Raw genomic sequence first — 18,884 nt, forward strand, 5'->3', positions numbered from 1 at the left:
CATGCTCCCCTAATGGGGTGATATACTGGTAGAATCTTTCTAGAAAAGTTTGGCAGTATATATGAGGAGACTTAAAGATGTTCATTTGCTCTTGACTCAGCATTTCTTATCCTAAGAAAACCAGCCAAAATCCAGACGAAGTTTTATGTACGAAGATGTTTGTGGTAGCCACATTTACAATATTAAAAATGGAAACTGTTGGAACATCCAAAGATAGGGACTGACTAAGGAAAGTATGGGGTTTTACCAAAGCAGTGATTCTCAAGACTGCACGAGAGGTCAAAGACTTCTAGGGGACACCTCAGGGAATGAGACGAGGGACAGGGGCCTGGCAGAGCCAGAACACCCTGTCTTAGCCTTGGTCAGGTGGCGTGGAGCAGAGTTTAGTCTGTTTCCCTATTCAAGGGCTGGGTGGAGAGGAAAAATCCTCATTCTCCCCTAAGGCCTCTTACTGGTGGGTACAGAGGGCAGAGGGTAGGAGTGGTCCTCCTGGGTACAAGCAATAAAGGTGTAATAGTTTTCTATTGTTACATAATGATTCATCACAAATTTAGTGGCTTAAAACAACATCCCACCTATTAGCCCAAGGTCCTATAGGTCAGATGTCTGGGCATAGCATGTCTTCATGTCTCCGTTCCCAGCTCCATGAGGCTGAAATCAAGGTGTTGGCCAAGATGGTTTCCTTTCTAGGGGTTTCTTCAACCAGCCAGAGGAACTCTGTTTTTAAAAGTCTCATGTTAGGGACGCCTGGGTGGCTCAGTCGGTTAAGCGGCTGCCTTCGGCTCAGGTCATGATCCCAGGGTCCTGGGATCGAGCCCCACATTTGGCTCCCTGCTCAGCGGGAAACCTGCTTCTCCCTCTCCCACTCCCCCTGCTTGTGTTCCCTCTCTTGCTGTGTCTCTCTCTGTCAAATAAATAAAATCTTTAAAAAAAAAAAAGAAAAGTCTCATGTTATTAGGTCAAGTCCACACAGATCATTTCCCTCTCTTAAGGCCAAATGATTTGGGACTATAATTACATCTACGAAATACCTTTACAGCAGTGCTAGATTAGTGTGAAGAGGGCACTGTCTTTACATGAAAAGACATTGACTCAGTAGAGCCTAAGAAAGAAAAATAAAAAGCAAAAGAGGAAGTTATCGAATGTCTGGATCTATTTTGAAATATGTAAGGCCTTCCATGTTGGGTATAGTTTCATTTCATGATAAAAATAAATGCTAAAAATAATGTAGTAGAGAAGAGGAGGATTTAAATCATCTGCTCTGGGTGTCAAATAGACTAGGTCTGACACCAACTCTCCTCTCTGTCAATCCTTTCCTGAATTAGTAGTTGCCTGTTAACCATCTGGTGGTGGGTGATGGGGCCGATTATCAAAAGACTGTCTCTGGTGTTTTATAGGAAGCTTTCTTTTTTTTTTTTTTTTAAAGATTTTATTTATTTATTTCACAGAGAGAGACATAGTGAGAGAGAGAACACAAGCAGGGGGAGTGGGAGCGGGAGAAGCAGGCTTCCCGCTGAGCAGGGAGCCCAATGCGGGGCTCGATCCCAGGACCCTGGGATCATGACCTGAGCCGAAGGCAGACGCTTAACCGACTGAGCCACCCAGGCGTCCTATAGGAAGCTTTCAAGAGGGTGTCAATACTCTCTCTCTAGAATGTGGGACTATTTGTCGTATATTGTGCACAGATAACAGGAAAAATCTCATTCCACATCCTGTTACCAATGTTTAGTGGCCATTTGGGTTTCCTCTTCTGCCCCTGGCATGTCTACATCCTTTGTCCTTTGCCTTTTACAACCAAGTAGCAGGAGCTCTTTGTATATCATAGACCGGAGTTTGCAAACTATGGCCCTTAGGCCAAAACTGGCCAGCTGCCTGTTTCTGTAAGGCCTTCAAGTTAAGAATATTCTTTACATTTTTAAATGGTTGAAAAAAATCAAAAGAAGAAGAATATTTCGAGATGTATGGAAATGATATGAAATCCAAATTTCAGTATGCATAACATTTTATTGGAAGGCAGCTGTGCTCATTTGTTTCTGGTCTATGGCTGAGTTTGTGCTACAAAGACAGCCTTGAGTAGTGGTGGCAGAGACCTTATGACCCTTACACCTCAAATATCTACCATCTGTCATTTACAGAAAATGTTTGCAGACCCCGTCATAGATGATAACCACTGTCCAGCAAGTGTGTTGCACCCACACTTCTTCCAATCTGTATTTTAACTTTGTAGTTCCTTCTACCAAAGTTTTACAATCTTTTTTTAAGATTTTGTTTTTAAGTAATCTCTACACCCACTGTGGGGCTCGAACTCACAACCCTGAGATCAAGAGTCCCGTGCTTCACCGACTGAGCCAGCCAGGTGCCCCTACCATTTTTATGTCTGTCTTTTCCTTTGTGGCTTTTTGGTTTCCTGCTTCGCTTAATAAAGTCTCCCCAATCTAAGCTTATTTATGCAAATATTCTTCTAACTTCTCTTTTATTAATTTAATTGTTTTACACTTCACCTTTAGATCTCTCCTCCACCTGGAAGTAATGTTATTTATGATGTAAGGAAGGATTTAGCTTTGTTTTCTTCCAGACAAAAAGACAGTATGTCAGGTAAACTTAGTAAATGAACCGTTTTTCTCCAAGTGAATTGAACTGTGATCTTTTCATGTATTAAGTCCCCATAAATACTTGGATCTATTTCTGGATTTTTTTTTTTTTACATTCCACTGATTTATTCGTTGCCTTTTCTGTGTCAGGATAATAATTTTTTTGATTATAGTAGTGTGTCAAAGAGGTTTTGGATCAGGAACATACAGCCAAATCCTAAAATAACAGTGACTTGGACAAAACAGAAGTTTATTTATCTGACAGGGAATAGGCAGCCCAGGGCTGATGTGGTGGCTTCATATTCATCAAGGACTAGATCCTTCCATCTTTCTGTTCCACTATCCTCGTATTAGCATCCATACTTAAGGTCACCTCAGAGTCCAAGATGGCTTCTGGGATGCCAACAATCACACTCGCATTCCAAGTAGGAGGAAAGGGGGGAAAGACTTTTTCAAACCTTCATCTATTCCTCTCTGAAGGCGTCATTCTGTAAACCCTTCCCAACAATTTTTAGATTTTAGTCACAAAGCCACATCTTTAAGGGAGGCCGGGAAATGCAAGTGTATAAGTTATAATGTTGTAATATTATTGGGGTGACACACTGCTATCCTCATTAATATATAAATTTTGTTAGTAAGAAAGGAGAGAGTTAATGATGGCTGAGAACTTAGCAGTCTTTGCCCCAAGTAACTTTATAGTTACTTTTAAAAGCTATTGAAGCATTTTTAAAATGTTTTTTAAGAAACAATTTTATTTATTTATTTATTTAAAGATTTTATTTATTTATTTGACAGAGAGAGACATAGCAAGAGAGGGAACACAAGCAGAAGGACTGGTAGAGGGAGAAGCAGGCTTCCCACGGAGCAGGGAGCCCGACGTGGGGCTCGATCCCAGGACCCTGGGATCATGACCTGAGCTGAAGGCAGACGCTTAACGACTGAGCCACCCAGGTGCCCCAAGAAACAATTTTAAACTTTAAAATCATTTTATGTTTTCCATCCCATCTCAGGCCATTCTGATTGGAGGTATTTAAAATTTTTATTTACTTGGGAAGAATTGACACATTTTTTATAAAAAGATTTTATTTTTAAGTAATCACACCTAACATGGGGCTTGGACTCAAAACCCCAAGATCAAGAACTGCATGCTCCACTGACCCAGCCAGCCAGGTGCCCCAAGAATTGATATTTTAATGGTAGAAAGCATTCCAAGCAGGATCTTGATATCTCTTCATTTTTCTAGGCCTTGTGTTTATGTCCTTAAATACAACTTTCTAATTTTTTCCATATAGATCCTGTTTTTGTTCAAATTAGTGACACAATATTTTTTGTTGTTCTTGTGAATGGGATATTTTTTCCACACTGATTTCTATTTGGTCATTGCCAGTTCAAAGAAAAGCTATTGGGTTGTTTTGTTTTGTTTTTTTATTTATTTGAGGGTGGGGAGGGGCAGAGGGAGAGAGAATCTCAAGCAGACTCCCCGCTGAGCATGGAGCCCAACGCAGGGCTCAATCTCACGATCCTGAGATCATGACCTGAGCTGAAACCAAGAGTCAGACACTCAACCGACTGAGCCACCCAGGTGCCCCAGCTATTGATTTTTTTTGGTACATATTTCTTGAAGCCAATCATTTTTGCCAAATCCTTTCATTAATTTTAATGTTTTAGGAGAGCTTCAGATTTTCTAGATTATATTGTGACAAATAAAGGTATCTTTTCCCCCTTCTTTTAAAATATTGATATTAATACTTCTATTTTCCTATCTCAGTGCATTGATCCAAACCTTGAAATCACAGTTGAGGGCACCTGGGCGGCTCAGTTGGTTAAGCGTCTGCCTTCAGCTCAGGTTGTGATCTCGGGGTCCTGGGATGGAGCCCCTCATCGGGCTCTCCGCTCAGCAGCAAGTCTGCTTCTCCCTCTCCCTCTGTGATCTTTTTTGCTTTCACTCTCTCTCAGATAATAAAATAAATAACATCTTAAAAAAAAAATCACAGTTGAATCACAATGGGCATCTTGCCCTTTTGCTGTTCCTAAGAGCAGTGGCGTTGGCATGGCCGCATGTGGTTTGGTGGTTGCTACTGGTTTTGTTAAGAATGCATAATCAAGGGGCGCCTGGGTGGCTCAGTTGGTTAAGCGACTGCCTTCGGCTCAGGTCATGATCCTGGAGTCCCTGGATCGAGTCCCGCATCGGGCTCCCTGCTCAGCAAGGAGCCTGCTTCTCCCTCTGACCCTCCCCCCTCTCATGTGCTCTCTCTCTCTCATTCTCTCTGTCTCAAATAAATAAATAAAATCTTTAAAAAAAAAAAAAAAAAAAAAAAGAATGCATAATCAGGGTTTGGTGGTTTTCTTCCAGTTCTGTTTTACTTAGAGTTTATTAAGAATGGCAGCCCAATTGTACCCAACCACAAGACAACGATTTTCTCTTTTTAACTCATGAATGTAATAAAATATGTCACTTTTATAATAAATCAAACATTCACTTTAAAAGATCACATATTAAAAATGTTTGTGCATCAAAGAGCACTATCAAGAAAGTGAAAAGATAATCCACAGGAGAAAATATTTGCAAATCATATATCTGTTAAAGGTCTAGTATCTGGAACCATAAAGAACTCTCACAATTCAACAACAAAAAGACAAATAACCCAATGTAGAAGTGGCAAAGGACTTGAATGGACATTTCCCCAAAGAAGATACACAAATAGCCAATAAGCACATGAAAATATGCTTAACCTCATCAGTCTTTAGGAAGATGCAAATCTTGTCACTTCACACCCACTAGGAAGGCTGTAATAAAAAAGATGAACGGGACGCTTGGGTGGCTCAATGAGTTGAGTGTCTGACTCTTGATTTTGGCTCAGGTCATGATCTCAGAGTTGTGAGATTGAGCCCAAGCCCTGCATAGGGTTCTTGGGGTTCTCTGCTTGGGATTCTTTCTCTGCCCCTTCCCTCCCAACCCCCACCCCTCGCATGCTCCCGCATGTGCTCGCCCTCTCTCTCAAAAAAGAAAGAAAGAGGGACGCCTGGGTGGCTCAGTCAGTTAAGTGTCTGCCTTTGGCTCTGGTCATGATCCCAAGGTCCTGGGATTGAGTCCTTCATCGGGCTCCTCACTCAGCGAGGAGCCTGCTTCTCCCTCTGCCTGCCGCTCCCCCTGCTTGTGTTCTCTCCCTCTCTCTCTCTCTCTCTCTGACAAATAAATAAATAAAATCTTTAGAAAAAGAAATAAAAGAAAGAAAGAACACAGAAACAGAAGGCCACATAGTGTATGATTCCACTTATATAAAATGTCCAGGAGAGGCAAATCCATAGAGACAGAGAATAGATTGGTGGTTGCCAGGAGTCGGGGGAGGGAAGAATGGGGAGTGACTGTTAATGGGTATAGGGTTTCTTTTTGGGGTGAGGAAAATGTTCTAAAATTTGATAGTGGTGATGGTTGCCCAACAGTGTGAATATATACCATTGTGAAAATAGTAAAAACCACTGAATTGTACTATTTTATAGGGTGAATTATCCCAATAAAACTTTAAACAAAGTTATGTGTGTTATAAGCAATATAGTCTAACATAAATGTCCACAGTCTTCTTTAATTTGAGGTACTATATAATTAATATAATTCCTGTTAAGCTGTGAATAAACCTTATTATCCTGGAGGGCGTGGGGGAGGGTGGGAGTGCCTGTCACTACTTTTTCTAGTGGCTTGTCATCTCAAAGGAACTGTATAGTCAGGGAATAAAATATAAGCAACGTCCTGAACAGCAACATGCTAAAATCTGTGGGTGAAAACCTGGGCTGCCTATGGTGCAGGGAAGGGCACCTCCTGGTCCATGTGGTCAGGGGCGGGCTACTCCCCAGGAAGGTTCCAGAACAGCCTGTGTTCTGAGCGAGCTCTTGTGTCCCATGGGCTGCACCCTTGCTCTGGGACAGCCCTTTGACCTTTGCTATGTCTGTAATGATAGCACAATCCCTGAGTTCATGGAATAGTTACTTCTATTTCCGAAACGTGAATACCGAAGCTCCCAGAGGGAGGTGAGAAGTCCAGGGAAAGTTCTCAGCTAAATGGCAAAGGCAGATCCCAATCCAGCCCAGGTGTCCACCCCACATCCATTTTTTTTTTTTTAAAGATTTATTTATTTGACAGAGAGGGACACAGCGAGAGCAGGAACACAAGCAGGGGGAGTGGGAGAGGGAGAAGCAGGCTTCCCGCTGAGCAGGGAGCCTGATGCGGGGCTCGATCCCAGGACCCTGGGATCATGACCTGAGCCAAAGGCAGACGCTTAACGACTGAGCCACCCAGGCTCCTCTCACTTTAATTATTTTTTTTATCGTGGTAAAGACACATAAAGTAAAATTTACCATCTTTAAGTGTACTGTTAGTAGTGTTATCTTTTCGTTTATTTTTGACACTAATGTCGCCCGGAGCCATTGCTCTACGATGTAGTCATGTTGCCACCAGGTGGCGGCAGAGTGGCGCAGTCCAGGATCTTTGTTCAAACTGTCCTTCCCAGATTCCCCGTCCGTTGCTATGTGAAACTAGGGCTCCCTGGATGGGGGGAGGCAAAATTAAAAAACAAAACCAAAAACAAACAAACAAACAAAAACAAAGCCGTGAACCTTGGACCAATTAACTACTGTTTATTGAGTTACCATCGTGTCTGAGGCACTGGATTCGATCTGTGGTGGAAAGGGAGATGGGTTACAAAGACAGTAAACCCTGGGAGCGCCCAATAATAAGAGCATAAGAAGAGCAGCTGGGATCTGCTGCGCACCGAGGGGGCTGGGCACCACGCTGGGGCCTCTTCTGTCTTATCCTCACTCCTTACAGCAACCCTGCGTGGCCTTACTGCTACCCGCCTTCACTCCCACATTGTCCTCCCCATGGCGCAGCTGTGATCTGTTTGAAATTCAAATACGGTCATGTCAGCCCCACCTCCTGCTTAGAACACTTTCAATGGGTTCCTCAAGACGCTCAACCGGACATTCCCATCCTCACCTTTACTCACCCTTTGTTCTTTCTGTGGCCACACCGGGTCCGTTTGCCACATGGCTTTTCATCACCACTGGGGCCCCCACCTGGACCGGTCCCCTCTTCACAGAGCTAACCCCAATTCTTTCCTGTTTCATTTTGGGGCTGTCGTCTCTGACCTCCGGGATCTGTCTTTTGTGACCCTCATTACAGCTTTAATTTCACATATATTTCTGTCAGTCTTGGGTTAGTTAATATCTCTCCAGCGCGTTTTACTGTAAGCTCCATGGGGAGATGACGTGTGTTTTTAGATCCTAGTGTCTGACACATGGCAGGCTCTCAGCCTGCGGCTCACTGAATGAACAAAGGAAACAGGGAGAGAGGTTGCAGGGATTTGCTTAGGGTCCCACAGCCAGTAGCGATCCCAACCTAGACTGGGTGCAGATTTGTACTCTGTCCACTCAAGTTGACTTTGAGCCCTTTGTGACCTTGGGCAGGTTACCTGACCTCTGCACTTCAGTTTGCTAGTTTGTCAAATGAGTGTAAAACCCTGCAGGGGCGCCTGGATGGCTCAGTCTGTTGAGTGTCTGACTCTTGATTTCAGCTCAGGTTGTGATCTCAGGGTGATGAGATTGAGCCCCGCGTTGGGCTCCGTGCTCAGCGGGGAGTCTGCTTGAGATTCTCTCCCTCAGCCTCTCCCCCAACTTGCTCGCACTCTTTCTCTTTCTCTCTTTCTCAATAATCTTAAAAAAAAAAAAAAAAAGGAAGCAAACCATGCAGAAGGACTATTGGACCCCAGGTCAGCTGTGACAGTGAAATTAGTTGATACATGTGAAGCATCTAGGCACCAGAGTGTTGGGTAGAGACCCACAGAAGAACGCAAATGATCTCATTAATAATATTATTATTATTATTTAAATATCTTATTTATTTATTTGAGAGAGAGAGCGAGGGCACGCATGAGCAGGGGGGAGGGACAGAGGGAGGAGCAGACTGTCCACTGAGCAGGAAGCCTGATGCAGGGCTCCATCCCAGGACCCTGGGATCATGACCCAAGCCAAAGGCAGACACTCAACCAACTGAGCCGCCCAGGCGCCCTTCATTAATAATGTTTTATATTGATTACATGTTGAAATGATAATATTTGGAATAATTGGGTTAAATATTTTTTATTATAATGTATACCATAAATTAATTTTTTGAAACTTCTAAAAAATGTGGCCACTAGAATATTTAAAATTACATATGTGACTTGCATTCTGTTTCTAGCAGACGGCGCTGCTCTAGATCATGGTTTTGATGTGGAATTAGCTGGATGGTCTAAATGCAGGCTTTGACCTGCCTTGTTGAGTGAACTGGAAAGAGTTGCTGATATTTCTGAATCTCGGTTTACTCCTTTGTAAGCAGGAACACTAACAGGCTTGTAGTGCACACTGGGCCATAATACTGGTCAGACCCTTGCACAGTGCCTGGGGCCTGGAATGCCCTTGATAAACGTAAATTATCCTTATTGTGATCGTGACAAGGAGTAGACAACATTCTGATGGTGGAAACTGCTGGTTGGGTTGCCCTATACCTGTATTTCCTTTCTTATACCAAGACACACCAGCTTTTCAGCTGGGCCAGTGGCTACCCAGAATCAAGCCTACATCCCCTAGCCTCCCTTGCAGCCAGGTGTGGCCATCTGCCAGGTTCTGGCCAGGAGGATGTGAGTCACAGAGAAGTGGGTACTCTCTGGGTTGTGTCCTTAAGGGAAAGAAGCAGCAGGCCCTCACCTCCCGATGGCTGGAATGGGACATGATGACAGAAATCTTGGATTGTGAGGACAAAGGGAATGCCCAAAGGATGACAGAGCTAGCAAGAGAATACTCTTAGGTCTCTGATGCTGTGGAGACACCTTCCTCCCAGCCTGGATGGCTTATGTCTGGCCTGTGACAGGAGAGAGAAATTAATTTTTTAAAAGCCACCATTAGGGCACCTGGGTGGCTCAGTTGGTTAAGCCTCCAATCTCAGGTCTTGATCTCAGGGTCGTGAATTCAAGCCCCACATTGGGCTCCATGCTGGGCTTGGAGCCAATATAAAAGTGCTTGTTATTTTGGCTGTGTACTCTAACTAACACAGCGCTGGTGTCCAGAGACTGTCCAAGCTGGCATCTTGGATACCAGGATTCCTATGACTAGCTGAGTTCCAGACCTTGAAGGGTAGAAATATTCTACTTACCTTGGTCCAGATTGGTCCAGAACAAGGCAGGATTGAGCTTGTGTGTTGAGGTCCTCAGTGTGGCTGGAGGAAGCCAGGCATGGACACCATGGGTTCTTCAAAGGCCTTCACCTCTACTCCTTTGTCCTGTTTCCCAAGGAAGGAGCCCTTGGGTGTTTGTGTGCAACTCGCCCCTTGGAGCTGCCCAAAGTGTTCGGTATAGCTCTGAATGGACCTGCATTCCTCAGGCCCGAGGATTCCTGGGGCGGCCACAAGCACATCGTATCCTGGTTTAAAAAATTAGTCTAGGCGTTTATAAACTAGTCTCTCAAAAATGAGTTCAGTGGGGACTACATCACCAGAGCCTGATCCTCTCTGAGGATGTGATGGCATATTGTTCCCAGATGGGCAGACTGAGGACCAGAATCCGGAGGATGGAGATAAAGGAAGCCATGAGAACCAGTGTAGACAGCCAGGCCCTCATCGGCGTCACTTCTCAACTTGAACTTCACCCTTTGTGTTCTCAGAAGGATGCAGTGAAAGCTCTGGGCTTAAGAACAGGTGGGTATAAAAGCTGGGGAAATTAGCAGACGTGGGTCCAAAGCCCACTCCCTCTGAATGTGGAAGGCCATGGAGAAGCCTAGAAGAAGGAGCTGTTTCATGTCAAAGAACTAAACTATGTGATTTCCGCAAGAGGTTTAAAAAATGTCCACAAATTTGTTGATACTCCTCCTTTCCAAAGGTGAAGCCTAATTCCCCTCCTGTCATGCATGGCCCGGACTTACCGCCTCATTTTTTTGTGAATAGAATGTGGTGGAAAAGCCCATGTCTGACAGCTGAAATTAGCACATAAAAGTTGTGGCTCCAACCTCTCTCTCAGATCACTGGCTCTGGGGAAGCCAGGTGCCATGTTGTGGGGATGCTTAAGCAGCTCTATGGACAGGTCTACATGGCAAAGAATGCCGCCACCTGTGAATGGAAGCAGCTCCTTCGGCCCCAGTGCAGCCTTTAGGTGATGGTGGCCCCAGCCAACCTCCTGACTGCAACCTCATGTGGAACCCGGACTCAGAAGCATCCGGCTCAGTGGTTCCTGAATTCGTCACCTGCAGAAACTGTGAGATAAGACATTTGTTGTTCTGAGCTACTAAATTTCCGAATAATTTGTTACACAGCTATGTATAACTAATACATTCAGGTTTCCGGAGATTTCCCTGAGTGGAAGCTTCTCTTGAACGCATGCCCTCCATGGCCAGATGACTTCTTGCCATACTTTCAGAGATATAAAATCTTCAGGAACAGTATAAAAAGTTTAAAATATTTATCTGTTGGAGGCGCCCGGCTGGCTCAGTCAGAAGAGCATGCGGCTCTTGATCTCAGGGTTGTGAGTTCAAGTCCCACGTTGGATGTAGAGATTACTTTAAATAAATAAATAAAACAAAATAAAAAATAAAATATTTATTTGTTGACTTGGATATAGAACAAGAATACACAATCAGGTAAGCAATTTTTTTAAGTTTACAAATGATCCAAGTGGTGTTAGGTGGCCGCATCCACCACTATGGCTTCAGGTGCCCCCTCTACACAGAGGATTCGTGGATTTTTACCTGTAGTGGATTGTAGTGGGTTTTTCCTTTGAGGTCAGAGGTGCAGGCACAACTGTTTTCTTGGTGCCTCTGTTGGAGAAGAAACATCTTAAATTCAGTATTCCCTAAACTAAATTAGGACCTCCCCCTACAATGTGGTCCTCTTCTGGCATTGCTTGTCCTAGTGAATGACACCAGTGTCCAACTAGAACCATACGTCCCACGTCTGGGGGTCGCCTGGTTGAAGCTCTCAGCCCCTCCCACCACATTGCCTATCTAGTCTGTTTCCCTCTTCTTCCCCAGTGAAACCCCTTTTCCTCTCCCCATCACCCCATCTGAATCCAGGAGCCACCCTGTCTCACCCGGATGACTGCAATGACCTACCAGTTGATCTCCACACCATCTGGCTCCCTTCCGATCCATTTTCTACTCCATAGCCAGCGTGATTTGTTTCAAAAACAATACAATTCTGTCACACTTGCCTCCTCTCCCCTCTTGCCCCATCTTGCATAAGATCCAACCTTCACTACCCATTGCTCATAGGATGAAGAGCCATATCCTTATTGTGGCCTCAAGACTCTGCCCAGTTGGGCCCCAGCCAACTCTCTCCAGCCTCCTCTGATATTACTCTTTTCCCTGATTTCTGTGTTTTAGCCCCAGTGGCCTTGCTTCCCTGATGGAGCCAAGCTTCTTCCTGCTGCAGGACTCTTGCACATGCCCTTTCCCTCTGATTGGGTCTGTCTTCACCCCTCTCATTGCTTGGTAGCCTCCACTCTTTTTCAGATCACAGACTAACTAGGAACTACCCCAACCCACCTCACCAGGTCAATTCCACCCCCCCCCTCCCCGCCCCATCACACCCTCTCATAACTCATCCTAATGGAAATTTTATATTATTTTTGACCCCATACTAAATGGTATGGACCCTGTCTGTAAACTCACAGTTGTGTTTCAGTGCCTGGCATGTAAGGAGTATTCAGTAAGTATTAGCTGAATGAACATTACTTTCTGTAATCTTCAGAATAGCCCTGTGAGGTACACTATTTTTAATAAAGATTTATTTATTCATTTATTTATTTATTTATTTAGAGAGGAGGGGGAGGGGCAGAGGGAGAGGGAGAGAGAATCTCAAGCAGAGCCCCACACAGGGCTTGATCTCACGACCCTGAGATCATGACCTGAGCCAAAATCAAGAGTCGGACGCTTAACCAACTGAGCTACCAGGCGCTCGGAGGCACACATTTTTATTTCCATTTTCCAGATGCGGAGACTGAGGCTAAATGACTTGCCCAAGGTCATGCGGCCAGAAACTGAACTCACTTCCAGCTGACTCTACAGACCACATCGTCTATTCCTCTGCTGTTGGGCAAAGACCTAAATGTCTTCCTGAGTTTTATCTAAGTTTTTTCACTTCCTTTTATATAACCTGAAAATTTCCTGAGTTTCTCTTAAGTCAACAGGCCTTCTCTTAAAAAAAAAGTAGTTATGGCTGTGACGTTTTAAGAATTGTCAGTAAATTGCACATGATAAGAATCAGGCCAGGCGAATTGCTTTCCTCCTACTGTAGAGCAGCTTAATGTTTAGTGATTAAGCAGAGCCAGTGAGTGCAGCTGTGCAGGCTGTTCACTGAGCAAGGGGGCCTAGCCAAATGGGTGGGGATGGGGTGGTGAAACCGAGCCCATGTTTTGCTGGCCAAGCTGTGCGTTGTGCTGTGAAGCCATATCTCCCCAGGGTGGGGTGGGGGTTGGGACTCTTTCCAGCATGTGCAAAGGCACCCTTCACTCACCAGGCTGGGTGTTCAGGAAGCTGCCTCTGCCCGGAGGGGAGAACCTTTTTCAAGTTCACTCAAGGGTCGTGTATGGGCTAGGTGGCCCTGGGTTTATGGTCAGCCCACTTGCACGTTTTAACTGAAGCAAGCATGCTCTGCTGTAGCAATTTCAGAAGAAAAGGGACCTTGGGTATTTGTGGAGTATTGTGTATGAACAGGAAAAGGTGGGGATGACACCAGCTGTTCTCTTCACTGTCCCAGCCCGGCTTTCAGGGTGGGTGATTCTCTCACCCACTAGACGTTCTTCCATCGGGCGCGATGTTAACTGTCCTTTCAGAACCAGGGCTAGACTAGGCTGGGCCCCCAGTTTGGACTGTTTCTCTTGTCCTTGCAGGTGATGTTGTGGGAGCTGGCCTGGGTCTCCAAGGATCATGTGAACATGCAAGATGAACTCTGCTTCTCTCTGTAGCAAATGCTCACTTGAAGGGCAACTTGAGGGGACTGTTTTTTTTTTTTTTAAGATTTTATTTTTTTGTCAGAGAGAGAGAGATCACAAGCAGGGGGAGCGGCAGGCGGAGGGAGAAGCAGGCTCCCCGCTGACCAGGGAGCCCGATGCGGGGCTCGATTCCAGGACCCTGGGATCATGACATGAGCCCAAGGCAGATGCTTAACCCACTGAGCCACCCAGGCAACCCGAGGTGACTGTTTTCACCGTGTTCTCCCCTGCCCCCCTTCAAAGAAGAGCTACTTCTCCCCGGCTGGTCTCCTTCAAGACTGGTGAGTGGGTGGGGATGGTGGCCAAGGTGGGGTGCCGTTCCCCGTCCGAGGTGCTTCACCCTGAGATCCAGTCAGAGGGGTGCTGTTGGCTCAGACACTCTAGCTTTCTCGGCCTGAACGGACCGGCAAGTTTAATAAATTCAAATATTCGAAATATTCTTCTGGCTTGTCCTGGGAATAGCATACATTTTCAGGAAGACGAGATGGTGTGTCAGGTGGGTCCGGAAGACGTAGCTATCAAGGATGCACGTTTTTTGTTTTATTTTTTAGAATTAGCTGATTTTTTTTATTACTGAACAAAGCAAATACCCTGAATGTATGTAGATAGCTAGCAAGTGGCCACAAAGCCGGAGTGCATTTTCAGCTGCACTTACGTGGAATTAAAGCTGCGGTTGTTGTACATCATCTGTTTTGCTAAACAGCAGATATTCCATCTGTCCCCGTGGTTACAATGAGCTTACTCTAACATCCTATTTTTTATAATTATCAGGCTGACTCTGGCAATCTGTTCTCTCACGATTTTTTATCTTCTTTTCTTCTGACTAATGTATTTCAATAGTTATATCTCCTTTCCTAAACAGACCAAAAACAGTCTAGAATTTTGAGCCCTTTTCAGATAAAAGATGACATTTAGCTATTTCCACTTCTGTGTGTAAGATTTAAGTCTCCTTTTATGTTCTAATGTCATTTGGTCGCTTTTTTTTTTTTTAAAGATTTTGTTTATTTATTTGAGAGAGAGAGAGAATGAGAGACAGAGAGCATGAGAGGGAGGAGGGTCAGAGGGAGAAGCAGACTCCCCGCCAAGCAGGGAGCCCGATGCGGGACTCGATCCTGGGACTCCAGGATCATGACCTGAGCCGAAGACAGTCGCTTAACCAACTGAGCCACCCAGGCGCCCCACTTGGTCGCTTTTTTAAACATCTCTCTCTCTCTCTCTCTCTCTCTCTCTCTCTCTCTATATATATATATATATATATATATATATATATAAGATTTTTATTTATTTATTTGAGAGAAAGGAGAGCACGCACAAGCAGGGGGAGGGTCAGAGGGAGAAGCAGACTCCCCGCCAAGCAGGGAGCCCGATGAGGGACTCGATCCTGGGACTCCAGAATCATGACCTGAGCCAAAGGCAGTCGCTTAACCAACTGAGCCACCCAGGCGCCCCACTTGGTCGCTTTTTTAAACATCTCTCTCTCTCTCTCTCTCTCTCTCTCTATATATATATATATATATATATATATATTAAGATTTTTATTTATTTATTTGAGAGAAAGGAGAGCACGCACAAGCAGGGGGAGGGGAAGAGGGAGAAGCAGACTCCCCGCTGAGCAGGGATCCAAGCAGGTGATCCCAGGACCCTGAGATCATGATCTGAGCCGAAGGCAGATGCTTAACTGAGCCACCCAGGGCGCCCCTAAACATCAAAAATATATTGAACGGCTTGCTGATAAGTAACAGTATCTTGTTTGGCATATTGAACGAAAAATTATCATTGCAAGTTTGCTGATTGAATTTACCTTCAAACATTGAAAATTTTTGCTTCAAATGGACATTAAGGAGTTTTGTCAATTCTTAGTTTTTACTAATTTACATGAAGTTAGGCAAAAGTTGGGGAAGCGAATAAACTGTCCACATTATGGTAAGCAAAGTTATGACACAGAAACCCTTGTCATATGTCTTCAGAGTTTTCTCTGAAGAGTCACATTTTGCAGCAAGCAAGCATTTACCCCTTTAATGCCTGAACTCCAGCCCCCTTACCCGCCAGTGTCCCTTCTCTTGCCTGTTCTGTCTCCTGCTCACAGATTAACACCTTCCATGGAAAAGGCCTGGCTTTATGTGGATTGAAGCCCCCAGCACGAAATGAAAATGCAGGGCTCCTTGTTCAAAAATGATTAAGGATTTCAAGATGGTGACAGCAGAGCATTAAACCAAATGTGGGACCCTCCTGAGTGTGGGGACAGGTTGCACACCCTGGACGTTGGCTTGAAGCTGGTGTTCAGTCATTCTCAGCTAATGCCAGAGGGTCCCTTTGCCTGAAGCCAGCACTGGGCCAGGACCGTGCGGTTGGCTGCCCTTCTCTTGGTTTGGGCTTCTCAGCTGCTCCGTTTCTGCTCAATGGGTCTATATTATAATCCTTACTAAATCTTTCTGAGACCAGCTGCGGCTCTATGAGAGGTGGAGGGTATGCTAGCGACAGCCCTGGCTGAGGAGCCAGGAGACCCAGTGAGGATTATATGACAACTGACCTTGGGTTGTCCTTGAGTGAGTGCTAAAAAGAGAAATGGCCCTAGGGCCTGGGAGCCAATAACAATGGTAGGATTATTTAAGATATTTTGGGGGGTATTTTCTTTAGGCATCCTCTCTTGCACAGAAGTGCTCTGGAAATTTCTATCTAGTAGTAGTAGGAAATGACCCAGAAAAGTCATATTCTTCATATATTACCTTGTCTATTGAAAGTAGTCAGCAGGGCGACTGGGTGGCTCAGTTGGTTAAGCGACTGCCTTCGGCTCAGGTCATGATCCTGGAGTCCCAGGATCGAGTCCCGCATCGGGCTCCCTGCTCGGCAGGGAGTCTGCTTCTCCCTCTGACCCTCCCCCCTCTCGTGCTCTCTCTCCCATTCTCTCTCTCCAATGAATAAATAAAATCTTTAAAAAAAAAAAAAAAAAAGAAAGTAGTCAGCACCCTGGGGCACCTGGGTGGCTCAGTTGGTTGAGCGTGTCTGACTCAGATCTAGATCTCATGGGTCATTAGATCGAGCCCCGCCATGGGCTCCGTGCTCAGGAGGGAGTCTGCTTGAAGATTCTCTTTCTCTGCCCCTCCCTCCCAATAAATAAATAAATCTTCTTATTTTTAATTTTTTTAATTTTTTAAAAAATATTTTATGTATTTATTTGACAGAGAGAGAGACAGCGAGAGAGGGAACACAAGCAGGGGGAGTGGGAGAGGGAGAAGCAGGCTTCCCGCCGAGCAGGGAGCCTGATGTGGGGCTCGATCCCAGGACCCTGGGATCATGACCTGAGCTGAAGGAAGATGCTTAACCGACTGAGCCACCCAGGCGCCCCTAAATAAATCTTTTTAAAAAAAGTAATCAGCACCCATTAGGAAAGGTGCCTGTTTGCAAATGAAGGAGACTTCATGCTCAGGGCCTCTTCAGCCATTGGACTCCAACACCTGTCACGTACTCAGAGACAGCTGGAGAGGAAGTATCTGGAGCAGCACAATGGTGGAAATGTTCTAGATCTGTGCTGTCCCCTACAGTAGCCGCATATGGTTACTGAGCACTTGAATTGTGGCTAGTGAAACCGAGGAAATGAATTTTAAATTTTACTTAATTTTAATTAGTTTTGGTTTCAATCTCAGTAACCACCTGTGGCCGATAGCAACCACATTGGACAGCACGGACTAAAGCCCCAGTCCGGATGCAGACACCGTAACTCCAAACAACTTTGAATCTTCTAGGGCAGGCAAAGCACGGTGCTGGGAACCAGAGGGAGGGCCGCGGAGCATCCCACCGCTCCTGCTGCCAGACGCTTGTCTTGGCGCGGAGACAGGTTGTGGAACAATAAGAATTAGAGAATCTATGAGTTGAGACCTCAGGCTTATTTCGTCCTTGTCTGATGATGCTGTTAGACTCTGTCTCTTGTAGAAATGACCCTAGAACGGGATGATGTGATGCGTGTCGTCCACTGGGAAGTCAGCCAGGACCGTGGCACTTTTGAAATGGTGGAGTGAGGACCTCCGCAAATCTCCGCCCCCCATAAACAATGTGAACACTTAGAAAAGATACAAAAATCAACTTTTTCAGAACTCTGCAAATGAATCAAAAGTAACCAAAAGGCTTGCAACAGATGCTCAACAGATTAGTCATTAGCAAAACGCCAATCAAAACCACAGCGGGGGGCGCCTGGGTGGCTCAGTCCTTAAGCGTCTGCCTTCGGCTCAGGTCATGATCCCAGGGTCCTGGGATCGAGCCTCACATCGGGCTCCCTGCTCAGTGCAGAGCCTGCTTCTCCCTCTGCCTCCACCTGCTGCTTCCCCTGCTTGTGCTCTCTCTCTCTGTCAAAAGTAAATAAAATCTTAAAAAAAAATCTTGGGGTGCCTGGGTGGCTCAGTTGGTTAAGCGTCTGCCTTCGGCTCAGGTCATGATCCCAGGGTCCTGGGATCGAGCCTCACATCGGGCTCCCTGCTTGGCAGGCAGCCTGCTTCTCCCTCTCCCACTCCTCCTGCTTGTGTTTCCTCTCTCACTGTGTCTCTCTCTGTCAAAGAAATAAATAAAATCTTAAAAAAAAAAACCCACAAAACCCCACAGTGGGATGACACTTTACACCCACTGGGATAACTCTAACCAAAAAAAAAAAAAAAAAAAAGGAAAATAACAAGTATTGGCAAGGATGTGGAGAAATTGGAGCCCTCAGACATTGCCTTGCTGGTGGGAATGTAAAATGGTGCCATCTCTGTGGAAAACAGTCTGGCCATCCCTCAAAAATTACCGTATAACCCAATAATTCCTCGGGTAGATATACAACCCAAAGAATTGAAAACAGGTATTCAAACAACTACTTGTACACCGATATTCATAGCAACACAAGTCACAATAGCCCCACAGTGGAAACAACTCAAATGACCAAGGGTTGATGAATGGATAAACAGGTTGGTAGATCCATCATACCATGGAATATTATTTGGGCGGAAAAAGGAATGAAGCTCTGGTACATGCAATGGAGTGGCTGATCCTTGAAAGCATTACGCTAAGTGAAGGAAACCCGACACAAATGACCACATATTATATGATTTCATTCATATGAAATATCCCAAATAGGCAAATCTGTAGAGGCAGAATTTAGTGTCATTATGGTTTTGACTTGTCCATTAAATTTCTTTCGTTTTAAGTACTTTACACATGTAAGAATTTTATTTGCATAAAAAACAAGATCTTCATAAGGTCTTAAGTAATTCCATAAAGCTAACATTTTTAATTTATAGACATGAAAAACCTAAGT

This window comes from Halichoerus grypus, chromosome 11, assembly GCF_964656455.1.
Source record: "Halichoerus grypus chromosome 11, mHalGry1.hap1.1, whole genome shotgun sequence".
NCBI lineage: Eukaryota > Metazoa > Chordata > Mammalia > Carnivora > Phocidae > Halichoerus > Halichoerus grypus.